This window comes from Lissotriton vulgaris, chromosome 7 (assembly GCF_964263255.1).
Source record: "Lissotriton vulgaris chromosome 7, aLisVul1.2, whole genome shotgun sequence".
Lineage (NCBI taxonomy): Eukaryota > Metazoa > Chordata > Amphibia > Caudata > Salamandridae > Lissotriton > Lissotriton vulgaris.
Window position 1 is genome coordinate 1384533783 of NC_141695.1, and position 20871 is coordinate 1384554653.

General features: G+C 37.4%; 1 protein-coding gene and 1 long non-coding RNA gene across 3 annotated transcripts in view; one reads left to right on the forward strand and one right to left on the reverse strand.

The window, feature by feature from the left end:
* Positions 1-20871, forward strand: part of TMEM219 (transmembrane protein 219) — a 557800-nt gene that overhangs the window by 319072 nt on the left and 217857 nt on the right. The gene's annotated exons all lie outside the window — the stretch shown is intronic.
* On the reverse strand, positions 3840-19021 carry LOC147703766 (uncharacterized). Its single transcript, XR_015297600.1, has 4 exons — positions 15430-19021; positions 12995-13064; positions 10918-10988; positions 3840-3894 (listed from the first exon to the last, which is right to left on the reverse strand). It is a non-coding gene; the product is annotated as an uncharacterized LOC147703766 (long non-coding RNA).

Genomic DNA, 20871 nt, shown 5'->3' on the forward strand with positions numbered 1-20871 from the left:
CTTTAGATATATATGTGTAACATGTTCTGCATATCTCATTTGTTCTGTATTTGCTAATATTACATTCTATGAATTTAGCTCTCTTACTAATACTGTGTGTATTTTGAAGACTTTGCTTATGCCATAGTTGATTGCAAATAGTGCAAGTGTACTCGGGTCCATATCGTATTTCTTCCTGAAATATCCTAATTATCTCATTTGTTGTTTGACCTGCTATATGTCTATGATTAGGTTCATTCTCTTTGTTTTGTGTCCGTTTTCTTTTTCTATTACTGTTTATTTCTAGAATTTCTATATTGGTTGGTTGAATTAGTGATTCAACATTAGCTGTTAATGTGTTTATTATCTCAGTATTGTTAAGAGCTATGTGTGAAGCTAAATAACTGTCTTCTGTTACATGCAGTCTATTGTCCTGACTATTGCTGTTTTGTGTGTTTATTATTGTATTTTCTACTTGTAAGTTATTCGAAGGAATTTCCCCTAATGCATTTATAGATATATGTGTCGTATGAACATATATGCTTTTTCTAGACTTTACATTTCCTTGTTTATGATTCCGTTGTGTTTGGTGTAATCCTTTTTTGCTAATTGTTGTTATGTTCACTGTAGTTAAATCTAAAGTAATACTCTCAGAATTAGTAATTTGTTCTCTATTGCCTAACTTTAGGATGTATTCTATAATAAGATTAATAGAGTCAATGTTGATAGCAATACATGTTCCATTAGGATGTTGTATTGCATTTTCATTTTGGCTATGTGAATCAAATAGAGAGTATGTATGTAGAGTTTTGAAGACTGAAATTATATATCTACCTATAGAGATCAATATACCAGTTTGTGAATTAATTGTAGAAGTTAGTGCAGATATAAATTTACTATGTAAAGTTTGTGCTGATTTTGTTAGTTCTTCGCTAAAGCATTTTTTGAGCTTTGTAGAATAGATTATGTCATTGCTAACTATGTAATTTGGTAACTTTAGAGGTTGCATACAATCTTGTTCATCGACAGAGTGCATTTCAGTGTACAAAGCATCTCCAAGATTCATAATACAGTGCAAGTCTACACTATCCCAAATATATGCTGGTTTACAGTAGTTCTTTAGAATAGCAAATATACTATTTTGAAGACAATGTGTATAGTGAATAGTTTTATCACTATGTGTATTTTTTTCCTGTGGATGTGTGTTATGTAAAAAGGGAATTTCTTGTGGTGTTTGTGTTAAAATATGTGAATCTATATTGGTATTATTTGTGCTACTTTCCTTGTTCTGCAATGTGCTATTGTGTATATTATCATGAAGTAAACTGTCATTACTTCCAGTAATAAGTTTATATGTATTATAGTAATCACTTGAATATGTGTTTGTATGTACATTACTTGTGTTTATTGTTTGTTGTACATTTATGTGTGTGTTATTAATTACATTAGTAGAATATGTGTTGGTATTTAAATTACTTGCTGGTATTGTTTGTTGTACATTTATGTGTGTGCTATTAATATGTTGTCTTTCTGTGTTGCTCTTAAGTGTTTTCTTAAGTATACTTGCATATGTGTCAGTAGGAGTAGTCTCTTCTGGTGTATTAGTATATTGTGTTGTGCTGATCTGCTTGCTGTTCTTTTTAGATTGATTATTAGGCCCTGTTGTAGTGAGAATTGCACAGGAATACGTACTAGTACTAGGAGTATTATCTAAAAATGCTAATGGCTGTTCCTTATTCCAAAAAGTATTTTTTTTAGATTGACATCTCTGAATGATTTTTTTGGCATTTTCTATACGCATTTCAAATGCTTGTGTGAAAAAATTTTCACTACCTTTAGTAGAATACACATAAAATTTTTTCGGTGCTACTGCATTCTTATTTTTTTCATGACGCACCATTGCTTTTTGAAGTGATTCTTTTGTAATCGTACTTATTTGTATTGGAGTTAATTCATACGGCACACAATTCAGGTTTGGTTTCTTAAGATAGTGTGCCAGATTAGTGATGTACTCTAGAAGTTTTTCAAATGTGAACTGTATAGTAATACATGTTCCATTTGGATGAGGCATTCCAGTCTTATCACGACTATGTGAGTCAAATACAAAGTACGAATCATTTTTCTTAAAAATGGAAATAACATAAATTTCCATGCAAAGTATAACACCGGAGTTGGAATCAAGTGCAGGTTTTAATATTTTGTTGAGATTTGGAAACGAAGGGTCACATTGTTGTAATATGTCTCCATAATAAGGTTCTTTAAGTTTAAGAGAATAGATAGTAGTATTGTGTTCAATAAAATTTGGTAACTCATCTGGATGCCTAAGTTGTTCGCTATTAAGTAAATGCATATCTATATATAAAGCATCACCTAATTTCATAATGTAATGCAAGTCTTCTTTAGTCCATGTATGTGCATCTTTGTAATAGTTGTGTATAATTGCAAAAGTACTATTTGGCAAGCATTGATAACCTCTAGAATTGCATGTAAATTTGTCATGACCTTGATGATAATCTGCTGCTAGTATTTGCATCTTAGCTAATCTAATTTATGAAATAATTTGATATCGCTACAGTATTGCTAGATTTTTTTGTTATACGCGAGTCTATTTTCGTTCTCTTATTTCATCTCTCTATATATATATATATATATATATATCTATATATCTATTGCTAATTTATATTTTCTTTTGTAGTTAACTATAATGCAAGGCAATTAATTGAACACTATTTTTTTGCTTTGTATTTTAGGTAGCAGATTTAGATGTATTTTGTTTACAATTTTAGTGATGTACTAGCTATAAGTTATACTATTAGCATATATATATATATATATATATATATATATTTGGATATATATATATTTGGATATATTTATATGTATATATATATAGTTATTTTACTGTTAAATATATTCCAAGTTACAGGTTGATAGCTTATTTAAAAAACATACTTCTAATTGTATATATTTCCAAACAATTAGCAATTGTCTTTATAAAAGAAATAATTTTCAATGTTAAGTATATAAATATATATATAATTTTTTTAATAACTAATTATATATCTGATTTTGTCTAGTTTTTTTTCTCTAAATCCACTCTATTGTTGTTTTGGACTTGTTTTATAGTTGGAGCTGGTAGCAAAATAAAAAGCAATTACTTTTACTTTTTTGTTAACTATTTTTTTTTCTTAAGATTAATGTTACCTATGGAAATCTTCTATATGATCTTTTCGAATTCTAAGTATATATATATATATATATTTGGATATATATATATTTGGATATATTTATATGTATATATATATAGTTATTTTACTGTTAAATATATTCCAAGTTACAGGTTGATAGCTTATTTAAAAAACATACTTCTAATTGTATATATTTCCAAACAATTAGCAATTGTCTTTATAAAAGAAATAATTTTCAATGTTAAGTATATAAATATATATATAATTTTTTTAATAACTAATTATATATCTGATTTTGTCTAGTTTTTTTTCTCTAAATCCACTCTATTGTTGTTTTGGACTTGTTTTATAGTTGGAGCTGGTAGCAAAATAAAAAGCAATTACTTTTACTTTTTTGTTAACTATTTTTTTTTCTTAAGATTAATGTTACCTATGGAAATCTTCTATATGATCTTTTCGAATTCTAAGTATATATATATATATATATATATATATATATATATATATATATATATATATATATATATATATATATATATATATATATATATATATATATATATATATATATAGGTGTGTGTTGATATGTGTCTTGCTTTTTCCCTTGCTATTTCTATACTTACAAGTCAATACAGAAGCAAAATAGATACTTTTACCGTGATGATGTTTTCACTGATGTTGTGTCAAACAATTATGAACGTCTGATGTTATTCAATCAATTGGCAATCTAAGGAAGAATGAAACAAGCATTAATATTGAGTTGACATATTAATATAATAAAAGCGGCTCGATACTCAAGACTATGTGTAGAAGTTGTATGTGTAGTATGTGTGTGGACTGAGTGAAGCATATAAGTAGTCGTAAATCGAGTATTAGAAGTGTATGTAGTATAGAGTAACTAGTAATGTATAGTAGTAAGGAGGATAAAGTGAGCAAGATAGAGAGAGATGGAGGGCAGGAAGAAGAGATGTTAATAAAGAGGGGTGGTTAGGCAATATTGAGAGTAGTGGAAAGATGAAGAGAAAGATAAGGAAAAGAGAGAAGTCTGATAAGGAAGAGAGGATATAGAGGTGTAGAATGTAAGCTACAAAAAAATAGAAATGTAAATTACATGAAGTGATTTTTATGAGAAGTTGTAAAGAGTGTATTAGATGCATTGTTTGTAATTTTAAGCAAGTACAAAGGAATAGGAGAGGTAGTGAGATTAAGGAACACTTAATCCCTTGTTAAATCTAAATAAACAATAGAAGAGACGTTAAATACATCTGAATTTGCCACAGAGACTGAGTGATGCAACTGGGGAATTGCACACTCACTTTAGGTGGAAAAGAAAGCCCTCACACACCGACCTAGTCAGTGTCATGCTTCATCATTGGGCCCCACCAAAGAGGCCGAATGCCTCTTTGGTGTGCTACGACGCCAGAAGACTGCGGAGCAGGTTTTGTGAAAAAGGCATGTTGTGAGTTTTATAATTAAAACTGCCTAATGTGTAAGTAAAAATCTATAATTCTTGATGCTTAGTACACAAATGAAAGAGTTATGTGTCTGAATTTAATGCCCAAGGTAATGGATTTGTTAATTTAAAATACTAATTAGTCAGTCAACATGTTTCATGTTTTACAGTTGTTTACATTTACTTAGGCATTTATAATGACAGAATTATACCCCGGCGGTATGGACTCTCTAATCGCCCACCCTGACCTGGGGGCGTGAAAGTGAAAATATCAAAAAAATGATTTAGTGCATAAAAAAAAGGGGGAAGAGCAATTGCTCATTCCAAAAATACTCCTAATTGCGGAGTGTTTGTGCACCTGTAAAAGAAATAACAGACAAACATATAAAACTTTCACACAATTAGTTGTAAATATAAGTCATTGCGTTTGTCCAGGGTGTTCTATAGTTGTTGCATAGTGTTCCTAAATAAACACTATAGTTAACATCATCTATATAGCCTTATAGGGATGCTCACACTAACTTAGTAAAGTGAAGTGGAAAAATGTGTGTAAAGCACACAAAGTAGCTAGAAAGTGTTGATGAAGAGAGGAGACACATAAGAGATCAAGAGAGCTAGAAAGCAAGAAGAGAAGTAAGTGCAGAATGGAGTGAGAAGATAGCAAGTAAAAAAAGTGCAAGATAGAAAGTGAAGACAAGATGGAGACGTAGATAGAGAGTGAAGGCAGGAAGGAGAGAGGACATGAGAGAGAGAGAAAAAGGGAGGGTAGGATGTAGGGCATGAGCAAGAAGGAGGAATGGATGGAAGAAAGTGCAGGAGCAAGAGGGCCAGCTCAGTGGTGTAAAGACTTTCAGGTAAGCAATGTTGTGTTTTGTAAAGCTGATAATACTGTCACTTTGAATGCGCCGAATGTGACTAAATTTATTTTTCTTTTGTTGCAGTATTTGACAGCAGGGTTGGGCAAGTATTTCTTGTTGCCATTTTGTCTTGAGATCTTTGGCTCGCTGTCAGTGTCCATGGTGCAAGGACCCCCATAGAGATAGATGTAGATGGAGGGCAGTAAAGAAGAGAGCAGTTGGAAGAGTGGGCAAGAGGAAGAGTGATAGCAAAGGGGAAACAAGAGGAAGAGTGATAGCAAAGGGGGAAAAAGCGGAGAGGGAGATAAAGAGAATAATGATAGATAAGGAAGGAGAGAAAGAGTGGATGCAGAGAGTGAGCAAGAGGAAAAAACAGATAAAAGATAGAAAAGAGAGAAAGTTAAAGGCAAAACAGGGAGAATGTGCAAGAGAGAAGAATAGTAGATAGGGAGGAAGAGAGGGAGGAAGAGAGAGGGAAGACGAAAAGTAAGTGTACAATTGTGCGAGAAGATAGGAAACAAAGAGTGCAAGATAGTAACTATTTCCGGTCGGCATTTTGTCTTGGGATCCATGGCTCGCTGTCTCCATGGCACAAGGGATTTCAGGTATGCGTTTTAAATTGTAATGTAATTAGTATTTCTCTTACAGGTGTTTAACTATTTTGTTTATATTCTTATAATATGTTTTTTTTTTGGGCTGTTCTCTCTAGTGTTTCCGTGTTGGGTCTCCTCCTTGGCGTAACAACTTTCAGGTAAGCGATGTGTTTTGTAACAAATAAATGACTGTCTCTTTTGAATGACCGTTTTTTTTTTAAGTTTGAAAAGGATTTTTTGACTTCATTCTACCCTTACGTTTCTTTTTGTCTTTTTTTTCTCTTCCTCCCTATGTACTATTTTTCTCTTGCACTTGCTCCCTCTTTTATCCTTTTAACTTTCTCTTTTTTATCTGGTTTTTCTATTGCTCACTCTCTGCATACTCTCTCTCTTGCCTTATCTATCCTTATTCTTTATCTCCCTCTCCTTTTTGCTTTTTTTTTCCCTTTGCCATCACTCTTCCTCTTGCCCCCTCTTCCAACTGCTCTCTTCTTACTGCCCTCCATCTACATCTCTCTCTATGGGGGTCCTTGCACCATGGAGACTGAGACAGTGAGCCAAAGAGTGCAAAATAGAAAGAGAATACAAGATGAGGACAGAGATGGAGAGTGAAGGCAGGAAGGAGATAAAACGCAGGAGTAAGAAGAAAGACAGAATGTTAAGTAAGAGTAAGAAGTAGGGCATGAGCAAGAGGGAGGGAGAGAGAGCAGATGGAAGAGGGTGCAGGAGAGAGGGATGGTAGAGAGAAAAGAAAGCATAAAGGAGATAGAGAGAAGAATGATAGATAGGGAGGAAGAGGAACACGGAGAGTATTAGAAAGAGAAAAAGAAAAGAAAAAGGAGAGTGCAGGACAGAGAAGCATGATAGATAGAAAAGGAGCTAGAAGAAAGGAGAGAGCAGATGTAATAGGGGGCAGGAAGAAGGAAGAGAGCATAAAGGAGAGATATATAGAGAAGAATGAATAAAGAAGTAATTAAAAAAAGGAAGAGAGAGTGCCAAGAAAGAACGGAGTATGCAGAGAGGAGGTGAAAAGAAGTTAGAGAAAGATAAGTAAGAAAGAGGAAGAGAGTGCCGGAGATAGAAGTATGATAGATAAGAAAGTAGAGAGGATGCAAGATAAATGGAGATCATGAGAGAGAACGTAAAAGGGGGAAAAGACTGCAGAATGGAGGCAGAGGTCCAAAAATATAAGGAGTGCAAGATGGAAAGGCAGAACAACATAGGGAAGGATATAGAGAGTGAAAGTCACAGAGTGCAAAAGGAAGAGCAAGAAAGAGAGAAAGCAGGAGTTAAAGGGAGGGTGTGCATGAGCAAGAAAGAATTAAGAAGGGAGCAGTTGAAAGAGGGGGCAAGAGGGAGAGTGATGGCAAAGGGAAAATAGCAGAAGGGAGATAAAAAAAGAATGATGATAGAGAGGGAGGAAGAAGGAAGGAGAGAGAGCAGATGGAATAGGGGTCAAGAGTAAGAAGAAAGAGAGCAAAAAGGAGAGAGAAAAGAGAAGAGAGTGCAGAATGGAGTCAGAGGGCAAGAAAGAGAAGGAGTGCAAGATGGAAATGTAGCACAATATGGGGAAGGAGATAGAAAGTTAAAGTAAGAGAGAGGGCAAAAGGGAGAGCAAGGGAGAGAGAGAAAAAGCATGATGTAAAGAGAGGGATGGAAGAAAGAAGGTGAGAGGGTAGATGAAGAAAAGCACAAGAGTGTGAATATAAGATGGAGTGGGCAAAATAAAGAGAAATAAAGAAGGAATACAAGATAGCGACATAAGGAGCAGAGAAAGAAAGGAGAGAGATGGAAAGGGTATGCAAGAAGAAGAGAGGGGCAAAAGGTAAGAGAGCAACAGGGAGAGAGATAAAGATCGAAGGAATAGGAAGAGAGGGCAGGAGAGATAAGCATGATAGAAAAGGATGGAGAGAGCAAGCAGAAAGGAGAAAGGACGCAGGGCGCAAAGGGAGCAGCTTTTTTGCGCAGGCCAAAACCTAATGAGAACTGTAGTGTGAGTTTGGGTCGGCCCTCGTCATTCATTGTCTGGCTCCATAAATTGAGCCTAGCCATTGGACGAGGGGCCTGTCCGTCAATTTAAAGCAGACTCAGGGGCGTTCAAGATTCTTTGGCTTTTGCCGACAAAACGACGCCGGGAACGCCCCCGATTCTAGCCCGGCATTGCCGGGACCTGCCTTTGATGACGTATCAGGTTTCTTTGTCTGTGGCGGAACAAATTGCAGGTAAGCGATGGTGTCTTTTGTAATATAAATGACTGTCTCTTTTGAATGCCCCAGCTGAAATGTTTAATGACGTATTTTTTTTTGTTGTTCTCTGCAGGTATTTGGCGACGGCACGGTGGGGGTAACAATTTCCGGTCTGTATCCTTGGCTCGCTGTCCGTCTCCGTCTCCATGGTACAAGGGATTTCTTGCAGGTAAGAGATGGTATCTTTTAAGGACAGAGATGGAGAGTGAAGGCAGGAAGGAGATAATACGCAGGAGTAAGAAGAAAGGCAGAAGGTAAAGGAAGAGTAAGAAGTAGGGCATGAGCAAGGAGGGAGGGAGAGAGAGCAGATGGAAGAGGGTGCAGGAGAGAGGTATGGTAGAGAGAAAAGAAAGCATAAAAGAGATAGAGAGAAGAATGAAAGATAGGGAGGAAGAGGAACACGGAGAGTATTAGAAAAGAAGGAGAGTGCAGGACAGAGAAGCATGATAGATAGAAAAGGAGCAAGAAGAAAGGAGAGAGCAGATGGAATAGGGGGCAGGAAGAAGAAGGAAGAGAGCAGAAAGGAGAGATATATAGAGAAGAAAGAATAAAGAAGTAATTTAAAAAAAGAAGAGAGAGTGCAAAAAAAGAACGGAGTACACAGAGAGGAGGTAAAAAGAAGATAGAGAAAGAGGAAGAGGGTGCAGGAGATAGAAGTATGATCGATAAGGAAGTAAAGAGGACGCAAGATAATGGAGATCATGAGAGAGAACGTAGAAAGTGGAAAAGACTGCAGAATGGAGGCATAGGGCAAAAAATAGAAGGAGTGCAAGATGGAAAGCCAGAACAAGATAGGGAAGGAGATAGAAAGTGAAAGTCACAGAGTGCAAAAGGAAGAGCAAGGAAGAGAGAAAGCAGGAGTTAAAGGGAGGGTGTGCATGAGCAAGAAAGAATTAAGAAGGGAGCAGTTGGAAGAGGGGGCAAGAGGGAGAGTGATGGCAAAGGGAAAATAGCAGAAGGGAGATACAAAAATAATCATGATAGAGAGGGAGGAAGAAGGAAGGAGAGAGAGGAGATGGAATAGGGTGCAGGAGAGAGAAAAAAGAGCAAAAAGGAGAGAGAAGAGAGTGCAGAATGGAGTCAGAGGACAAGAAAGAGAAGGAGTGCAAGATGGAAATGGAGAACAACATAGGGAAGGAGATAGAAAGTGAAAGTAAAAGAGAGGGCAAAAGGGAGAGCAAAGGAGAGAGAAAATGCATGAGGTAAAGAGAGGGTGGGAAGGAGGGCATGAGCAAGAAATAAGTAAGAATGGAGCAGTTGGAAGAGGGTGCAAGAGGGAGATTGATGACAAAGAGAAAAGAGCAGAAAGGAGGGAGATAAAAAGAGAAGCATAATCGAGTGGGAGCAAGAAGGAAAGAGAGAGCAGTTGAAATAGGGGGTAGTAGGGAGAAGGAGAGAGCAGAAAGGAGAGATATATATAGGAGAGCAATAAAGAGAGCAGGAGGGAACAGATTGTGATGGAAGAAAGAAGGTGAGTATAGATGAAAAAAAGCACAAGATTGTGAATGTAAGATGGAGTGGGCAAAATAAAGAGAAATAAAGAAGGAATACAAGATAGCAACATAAGGAGGAGAGAAAGAAAGGAGAGAGATGGAAAGAGTATGCAAGAAGAAGAGAGGGGCAAAAGGTAAGAGCATGCGGGAGAGAGATAAAGATAGGAATAGGAAAAGAGATGGCAGGAGAGATAAGCATGATAGAAAAGGGAGAGAGAAGCAGAAAGGAGAAAGGACGCAGGAAATAGAGAGATAAAGAATGAATTCAAGAGACAGCTACATTTAGGAAGTAGAGAAAGAAAGGAGAGAGATGGAAAGGGTATGCAAGAAGAAGAGGGGCAAAAGGTAAGAGAGCAAGAGGGAGAGAGATAAAGATAGAAGGAATAGGAAAAGAGAGGGAAGGAGAGATAAGCATAATAGATAAGTAGGGAGAGAGCAAGCATAAGTAGAGAGAGCAAGCTGAGACGCAAGCTAGAAAGAGCATCAGAGAGAAGGTAAGGAGGAGTAAAAGTGAGAGCAGTATAGAGTGAGTAAAAGAAAGTGCATGATAGAAAGAAAGAGAAGAGGGGAATACAGGAGATAGTGTAGAAGAGAAAGGATGCAAAAGAGGGAGAGGAAAAAAAAGAAGGAAAGTAGGAGAAAGTGAGGAAAGAATAGAGCAGGAGTAAATAAAATAGAAAGACTGCTGGCAAAATCATGAAGGAGATGCAGAGTAAATGCAAGAGAGAGGAAAGGCAAGAATGCAAAATTGAAAGGGAAGGCAAGAGAAGGAGATGTATATATGTTGCATGTGCTGTCTCAGTATCTAATCATTTGCTCATCTCCAAACTAAATCAAATGTTGTTTATGAGGCAAACTTTTGTGTATATCCAGCAAAGAATGCCCAGTACAGACAGAAAGAACAAAGTCTTAGTTATAAGTTTTCCTTTACCTTTGACCTCTCTCCTGATTACGACCTCACCAGTGCTGCTTTCATCTCCAAACTAAATTAAATGTTGTTTATGAGGCAAACTTTTGTGTATAACTATCTAGCAAAGAATGCCCAGTACAGACAGGAAGTACTACCCAAAAATGTCTAAAGTAAAATAAGTTTTAAGTATGAACGTACCGTGTTGAATGAACGAATTTGAAAGATGTGTCCTCGATGGGGCAGTTGCACCAAATGGCAAATTTTTTGTCCTGTAAAAGTAAAATATACTGTTAGCAAAAGTTTGAAAAGAGTGAGGACATTTGTGTGAAGTATATTAGAAGTTGTAAATAGAGAATTAGAAGCACTATGTATTATAGAGTAACTAGTATAGTAGTAAAGACTATAAAGTAGCAAGGTGGAAAGAGATAGAGGTCAGGAAGAAGAGAGAGATGGATAGAAAGAGGGGAGGATAGGCAAAAAGAAAAGGAGTGAAAATAAAAAAGGAGAAGGATGATGAACAGTGCAAGTTAAAAAGAAGCTTGATATGGAGAGAACGCAAAGAAGTGAAAAGACGTCAAAGATAAAGACAAAAATAAAGAAGTAAGAGAGTGCAGGAAATCGAAGTATGATAGATAAAGAGTGAAGCATAATAGAGAGGGAGCAAGAAGGAAGGAGAGAGCAGCTGGTAATTGAAAAAAGGAAGAGAGAGTGCAAGAGAGAACGGGAGGAACTTGTTTTTGACAAAAGAATGTGAAAAAGGGTATATAAAGAAGAAAAGCACAAGAGTGTGAAAGTAAGATGGGTAGAGTGTGCAAAATTGAGAGAAATAAAGAAGGAATACAAAAGAGCGAGATATAAGGAGGAGAGAAAGAAGGAGTGGTGGAAAGTGTCTGGAAGAAGAGAGGGGCAAAAGGTTAAGATATCAAGAGAGTGAGAGAAATAAAGATAGAAGGAATAGGAAAAGAGAAGGTAAAAGAGATAAGCATAATAGATAAGTCGGGAGATAGCAAGCAGAAGGGGGAGGACGCAAAAAATAGAGAGCAGGAGAGAGAAGAAAAGGATGGGTAAAAGTGAGAGCTGAATAGAGAGGGAGTAAAAGAAAGTGTGCATGATAGAAGGAAAGAAGATTAAAACAGGAGAGAGAAGGTATAAGAGGGCATGAAAAAAAGAGAGAGAAGAGAAGAAGAAAGAAAGTAGGTGTAATAGTGAGGGAAGAATGTGCAAAATTGAGAGAAATAAAGAAGGAATACAAAAGAGCGAGATATAAGGAGAGAAAGAAGGAGTGGTGGAAAGTGTCTGGAAGAAGAGAGGGGCAAAAGGTTAAGATATCAAGAGAGTGAGAGAAATAAAGATAGAAGGAATAGGAAAAGAGAAGGTAAAAGAGATAAGCATAATAGATAAGTCGGGAGATAGCAAGCAGAAGGGGGAGGACGCAAAAAATAGAGAGCAGGAGAGAGAAGAAAAGGATGGGTAAAAGTGAGAGCTGAATAGAGATGGAGTAAAAGAAAGTGTGCATGATAGAAGGAAAGAAGATTAAAACAGGAGAGAGAAGGTATAAGAGAGGGCATGAAAAAAAGAGGGAGAAGAGAAGAAGAAAGAAAGTAGGTGTAATAGTGAGGGAAGAATAGAGCAGGAGTAAATAAAAGAGAAAGACTGATGGCAAAATGGGAAAGGAGATGCAGAGTAAATGCAAAAGAGATAAAGGCAAAAATGCAAAATTGAAATGGAAGTCAAGAGAGTGAAATGTATGTATGTTGCATGTGCTAGCTTAGTATGTAAGCATTTGCTGCCGGGACCTGTAAAGAAGGTGGGGATGAATATATAGGGTGAGGGCAGAAGAGTGAGGATGCAGGAGAGAGAAGGAGAGCAAAAGAAAGAGAAAGTCGGAGAAAAGGAGAGAAGAATAATGCGAGAGTGAAAGAAAGGACATTGAATGTAAAATTGTGAAGGAGATGCAGAGTAAATGCAGAAGAGAGACATAAGGAAAGGCAAGAAAGAAATTGAAAGGGAAGGCAGGAAATAAAGAGATCTATGTATATTGCGTGTGGTAAATGAGTCAAAGCATTCCCTACAGGGACCTGTAAAAAAAGTGTTTGTTATAAGTTTTCCTTCTCTGTTGACTACAACTTTACCAGTGGCGCTCTTGTACAAAAGCATAAGATGTGCTTTATGAGCGAAATTTTGTGTATAAGTATACAGCAAAGAATGCTCAGTACAAACAGCAATTATTAAAAAAAGAAATGTATTAAGTAAAATAAATAAAGTATTAACATACCGTGTTTATATAACGAATTTCAAATTGTGTAGTCGATGGGTCAGTTGCAACAAACGTGTACTTTTTTACCCTACAAAACAAAAATAGCATTAGCAAAATATTATGAGTGCAGGCAAAAAAAGCAGTGATTTTCTCATGCAAACTGTGCAAATTGAATCTTAGCTAAAGCTTTGCGTATTAGCGATTAATGCGTTCTAATGTAATAGTATGGCAATTATTTGCGTCACGTTACTGGTTTGTATGTGCCTTTAAAAATATAGAAATCCGCGCATGCACGTAGTGAAAATAAAAGAAGGAATGTTGTCAGTGTTTTATTTAATTTCTCGCATCGTGCAAAGCAGTTTGTGAACTAAAGTTGTAACTGAACATATATATATATATATATATATATATGTGTGTGTGAAAGATTAGTCTTACCTAAATCACTGAAATGGATTAACAAAAAACATGGTGAAATTGGCCAAATGTATATACAACACAATTGAATTGTAAAGTGATACGTATTCTTACTGCAAATTAGTTTCACAGAAAGGCATACTTACATGCGCAAACATTTTCATCCTAAATGCACAGTTTGCAAACATTTATATCGTAAATGTACCTATTGGCGATGTATGAAAAAGAACTCAAAGGCATTAAACAAAAACATGGGGAAATTGGGCAAATGTATATGCAAGACAATTTAAATCTAAAGTGATACGTATTATTACTGATTTGTTTGCGCGTATAAAAACTGAAAAATGTGCTCGTAATACCGCTGCTCAAAAGAACAGATTACTTTCACAGAAAGGCCTGAACTTACATGCGCAAACATTTTCATCCTAAATGCAGTTTGCCCATGTATAACTTTGCACTGAAAGTCGTCGTGTCTCACCTTATCCTAACTGTTCTTTATGCTCTCAGTAAATGTAACGGGCCTTCATGCAATGACTAAATTTAGTGTTGCGACAAACACATGCTTGTGCCCATCTAACTCTCAGCCCTACGATTTGAGCATATGAAATAAAATCTGGCATCGCACAAACAAGGCACCCAAAATGTACATAATGACGAATTGCATTAAACAGCAAGGCCTTACAAAGTAAGCATGTGTTCGAATTTTCAAAGGCCATGAATAAAGTAGACATGCGCAAACATTTAAATCGTAAATCTACCTACATTTTTCTCCTAAATGCAGTTTTCCGATGTATAACTTTGCACTGAAACTCGTCGGTCTCACCTTATCCTAACTGTTCTTTATGCTCTCAGTATAAAATCTGGGACAAATGACTTTCACAGAAAGGGCGAAACTTACATGCGCAAACATTTTCCTCCTAAATGCAGTTTGCCGATGTATAACTTTGCACTGAAAGTCGTCGTGTCTCACCTTATCCTAACTGTTCTTTATGCTCTCAGTAAATGTAACGGGCCTTCATGCTCTGACTAAATCTAGTGTTGCGACAAACACATGCTTGTGCTCATCTAACTCTCAGCCCTACGATTTGAGCATATGAACTAAAAAAGGGGACAAATTACTTTCACAGAAAGGGCTAAACTTACATGCGCAAACATTTTCCTCCTAAATGCAGTTTGCCGATGTATAAGTTAGCCCTGAAAGTCGTCGTGTCTCACCTTATCCTAACTGTTCTTTATGCTCTCAGTAAATGTAACGGGCCTTCATGCTGTGACTAAATCGAGTGTTGCGACAAACACATGCTTGTGTTCAGTTAACTCTCAGCTCTACGATTTGAGCATATGAAATAAAATCTGGCATCGCACAAACAAGGCATCCCAAATGTACATAATGACGAATTGGATTAAACAGCAAGGCCTTACAAAGTAAGCATGTGTTCGAATTTTCAAAGGCCATCAATAAAGTAGACATGCGCAAACATTTATATCGTAAATCTACCTACATTTTCCTCCTACATGCACAGTTTGCCGATGTATAACTTTGCACTGAAAGTCGTCGGTCTCACCTTATCCTAACTGTTCTTTATGCTCTCAGTAAATGTAACAGGCCTTCATGCTTTGACTAAATCTAGTGTTGCGACAAATACATGCTTGTGGTCAGCTAACTCAGCCCCACGATTTCTGCATATTAAATAAAATGTGGCATCGCACAAACAAGGCATCCAAAATGTACATAATGGCGAATTTGAATAAACAGAGGTCCTTACAATGTAAGCATTTGTTTGAATTTGAAAAGTTCATGAATAAAGGAGACATGCGACAACATTTATATCGTAAATGTACCTATTGGCAATGTACCAAAAAGAACTCAAACGCATTAAACAAAAACATGGTGAAATTGGACAAACGTATAGGCAACAAAATTTAATTCTAAAGTGATTCATATTATTACTGCTTTGTTTGCGCGTGTAAAACTGAAAATTGTGGTCGTAATACCGCAGCTCAAAAGGACAAATTACTTTCACAGACAGGAAGGAACTTACAGTTTATGTCGAAAGGCTCCAGTCCGCTGTCTCGAAGTATACCTCCTGAGATCGGTCGAGAAATCGAGAGGCTCCAGTCCACTGTCACGAAGTATACCTTCTGAGCTCGCTCGAAGAAATGTTTCTTTCCGTGGCTGTAGTCCTTTACATACTGTGGAAGACAAAAAAAAACGCAGTTAGTTCATTAAATAACAAAAGACTTGCAAAGTTTGTTGTTAAGAACATGTAGGTGAGATGTTGTTTAGGATGTTGCTGTCTCGACATATGTAAATTGCCGATAGGAGGCTGTCTGGCCGAATGAAAAGGTCGTGGATGCTGTGACTCGTTAGAGTACTTAGTGGCTATGTGCGACTTTTGCCGATCTTGAATATCAAAGCTTAGTGGTAGACGAGTTGGCGCCACGCTGCCTGCAAATACAAAAAGAAGTGCTGGTGAATATCATTTTGTTAAAGTAGAAAAACACGATAGCTCTTTGCAATAATTCCCTACACAGAAAGCACACGATATAAAATAACTATTAAAGTAAGCATAATAGAATTACGACACCACGCCGCCGACATATTCCTGCAAATAAAGGGAAAGAAATGAAGTTAGAAATTACTTTTGAAACGTAACAAAACACTCCGGGTATTCGAAAGTGACAGTAATTGTTTAGTTACAAAACACATCGCTTACCTGCAAGTCGTCACGCCACGGATGAGACCCGACACGGAAACACTAGAGAGAACAGGCCAAAAAAGAAACATCAGAAGAACATAAACCAAATAGCCCGAACACCTGTTACGTTAAATCTACAACACCTGTAAGAAAATACAAATTACATTTGAATCTATCTACACCGAGTCGCACTAAGACATGACCACAGCGCTTACCTTAAAGTTGTTCGTCCACGGGGAAGGAAACCCGACACGTCACGGCAGGCTACACGGAAACACTAGAGAGAACAGCCCAAAAAAGAAACATTAAAAGAATATAAACCAAAAAGGCTGAACACCTGTAAAAGAAATACTAATTACATTACAATTTAAATCGCGTACCTGAAATCCCTTGGACCAAGGAGACAGAGACAGACAGCCAAAGATCCCATGACAAAATGGCGACCGGAAATCGTTCCCACGCCGCCGCCGTTCAATTCCTGCAAAGAAAGGAAGATACATAAACTCAAAAATACCTTTTCCATGTTAAAAAACTCCCGGGCATTGAAAAGGGACAGTCATTTGTTACAAAACACAACATGGCTTACCTGCAAGTCGTCATGCCACGAATGAGCCCCTACACAAAAACACAAAAGAGAACAGTCCCAAAAAAGAAATACATTACAATATAAACAAAACAGGCTGAACACATAAAAGAAATTACAATGACATAAAAAAGTAAATTACACAACACACCATCGCTTACGTGCAAGTCGTCACGCCATGGAGGAGACCCGACACGGAAACATTCGAGAGAACAGGCCCAAAATATATAAGACCAATAGGAAAAACACTTGTAAACAAAATAAGTATTAGATGAAAATGTAAATTGCGTACCCGACACAAAAACACTATTACAAAACACACAATCGCTTACCTGCAAGTCGTCACGCAACGGAGGAGACCCGACACAAAAACACTAGAGAGAACAGGCCCAAAAAATAAATACATTACAATATAAACAAAATACACTGAACACCTATAAAATAAATTACAATGACATACAAATGCCAATCGCATACCTGAAATCCATCGTACCACGGAGACAGACACCGAGCGAGCCAAGAATCCAAAGACAAAATGGCGACCGGAAACCGTGACCACGCCGCGACGCCGAAAAATACCTGCAAAGAAAGTTAGAAAAATTAATTCTAAAAAACGCTTTTCAAAGTTACATAAACTCACAGTCATTAAAAAGAGACAGTCAGTTATTAATTCCAAAACACACCATCGCTTACCTGCAAGTCGTCACGCCACGAAGGAGACCCGACACGGAAACATTAGAGAGAACAGGCCCAAAAAATAACTACATTACAATATAAACACAAGAGGCTGAACACATAAAAGAAATTACAATGACATAAAAATGTAAAATACAAAAACACACCATCGCTTACCTGCAAGTCGTCACGCCACGAAGGAGACCCGACACAAAAACACTAGAGAGAACAGGCCCCAAAAATAAATACATAACAATATAAACAAAATAGACTGAATACATATAAAATAAAGTACAATGACATAAAAATGTAAATTAAAAAACACACCATCGCTTACCTGCAAGTCGTCACGCCACGGAGGAGACCCGACACGGAAACATTAGAGAGAACAAGCGCTAAATATATAAAACAAATAGGCTAAAGACTGTAGAACACATAAAACAAATTACAATTATATACAAATTAAACGCGTACCTGAAATCCATCGTACCACGAAGCCAGACACCGAGCGCAAAATGGCGACCGGAAACCGCGACCACGCCCAAAACCGGGACCACGCCGCGACGCTGAAAAATACCTGCAACGAAATGAAGATAAATTAATTTCTAAAACACGTTGCAAAGTTATAAAAAGTAGAACACATAAAACAAATTACAATTACATACAAATTTAAATCGCGTACCTGAAATCCATCGTACCACGAAGACAGACACCGAGCGCAAAATGGCGACCGGAAACCGCGACCACGCCCAGATACCGGGACCACGCAGCGACGCCGAAAAAAACCTGCAAAAGAAGTGAGATAAATTAATTCTAAAAAAACCTTTACAAAGTTACAAAAACTCACAGTCATTAAAAAGAGACAGTCATTTATTAATTACAACACACACCATCGCTTACCTGCAAGTCGTCACGCCACGAAGGCGACCCGACACGGAAACAGTAGAGAGAACAGGCCCAAAAAATAAATACATTACAATAAAAACAGAATAGGCTGAACACATAAAAGAAATTACAGCGACATAAAAATGTAAATTAAAAAACACACCATCGCTTACCTGCAAGTCGTCACGCCATGGAGGAGACCCGACACGGAAACATTAGAAAGAACAGGCGCAAAATATATAAAACAAATAGGCTAAAGACTGTAGAACACATAAAACAAATTACAATTATATACAAATTTAAATCGCGTACCTGAAATCCATCGTACCACGAAGCCAGACACCGAGCGCAAAATGGCGACCGGAAACCGCGACCACGCCCAGATCCCGGGACCACGCAGCGACGCCGAAAAAAACCTGCAACGAAAGTGAGATAAATTAATTTCTAAAACACTTTGCAAAGTTATAAAAAGTAGAACACATAAAACAAATTACAATTACATACAAATTGAAATCGCGTACCTGAAATCCATCGTACCACGAAGCCAGACACCGAGCGCAAAATGGCGACCGGAAACCGCGACCACGCCCAGATCCCGGGACCACGCAGCGACGCCGAAAAAAACCTGCAAAAGAAGTGAGATAAATTAATTCTCAAAAAAGTTTTACAAAGTTACAAAAACTCACAGTCATTAAAAAGAGACAGTCATTTATTAATTACAACACACACCATCGCTTACCTGCAAGTCGTCACGCCACGAAGGCGACCCGACACGGAAACAGTAGAGAGAACAGGCCCAAAAAATAAATACATTACAATAAAAACAGAATAGGCTGAACACATAAAAGAAATTACAGCGACATAAAAATGTAAATTAAAAAACACACCATCGCTTACCTGCAAGTCGTCACGCCATGGAGGAGACCCGACACGGAAACATTAGAAAGAACAGGCGCAAAATATATAAAACAAATAGGCTAAAGACTGTAGAACACATAAAACAAATTACAATTATATACAAATTTAAATCGCGTACCTGAAATCCATCGTACCACGAAGCCAGACACCGAGCGCAAAATGGCGACCGGAAACCGCGACCACGCCCAGATCCCGGGACCACGCAGCGACGCCGAAAAAAACCTGCAACGAAAGTGAGATAAATTAATTTCTAAAACACTTTGCAAAGTTATAAAAAGTAGAACACATAAAACAAATTACAATTACATACAAATTGAAATCGCGTACCTGAAATCCATCGTACCACGAAGCCAGACACCGAGCGCAAAATGGCGACCGGAAACCGCGACCACGCCCAGATCCCGGGACCACGCAGCGACGCCGAAAAAAACCTGCAAAAGAAGTGAGATAAATTAATTCTCAAAAAAGTTTTACAAAGTTACAAAAACTCACAGTCATTAAAAAGAGACAGCCATTTATTAATTACAACACACACCATCGCTTACCTGCAAGTCGTCACGCCACGAAGGCGACCCAACCCGGAAACATTAAAGAGAACAGGCCCAAAAAATAAATACATTACAATAAAAACAGAATAGGCTGAACACATAAAAGAAATTACAGCGACATAAAAATGTAAATTAAAAAACACACCATCGCTTACCTGCAAGTCGTCACGCCACGGAGGAGACCCGACACGGAAACATTAGAGAGAACAAGCGCAAAATATATAAAACAAATAGGCTAAAGACTGTAAAACACATAAAACAAATTACAATTATATACAAATTTAAATCGCGTACCTGAAATCCATCGTACCACGAAGCCAGACACCGAGCGCAAAATGGCGACCGGAAACCGCGACCACGCCCAGATCCCGGGACCACGCCGCGACGCCGAAAAATACCTGCAACGAAAGTGAGATAAATTAATTCTAAAAAAAGCTTTACAAAGTTACAAAAACTCACAGTCATTAAAAAGAGACAGTCATTTATTAATTACAACACACACCATCGCTTACCTGCAAGTCGTCACGCCACGAAGGCGACCCGACACGGAAACAGTAGAGAGAACAGGCCCAAAAAATAAAAACATTACAATATAAACAAAATAGACTGAATACATATAAAATAAATTACAATGACATAAAAATGTAAATTAAAAAACACACCATCGCTTACCTGCAAGTCGTCACGCCACGGAGGAGACCCGACACGGAAACATTAGAGAGAACAAGCGCAAAATATATAAAACAAATAGGCTAAAGACTGTAGAACACATAAAACAAATTACAATTATATACAAATTAAACGCGTACCTGAAATCCATCGTACCACGAAGCCAGACACCGAGCGCAAAATGGCGACCGGAAACCGCGACCACGCCCAAAACCGGGACCACGCCGCGACGCCGAAAAATACCTGCAACGAAATGAAGATAAATTAATTTCTAAAACACGTTGCAAAGTTATAAAAAGTAGAACACATAAAACAAATTACAATTACATACAAATTTAAATCGCGTACCTGAAATCCATCGTACCACGAAGACAGACACCGAGCGCAAAATGGCGACCGGAAACCGCGACCACGCCCAGATACCGGGACCACGCAGCGACGCCGAAAAAAACCTGCAAAAGAAGTGAGATAAATTAATTCTAAAAAAAGCTTTACAAAGTTACAAAA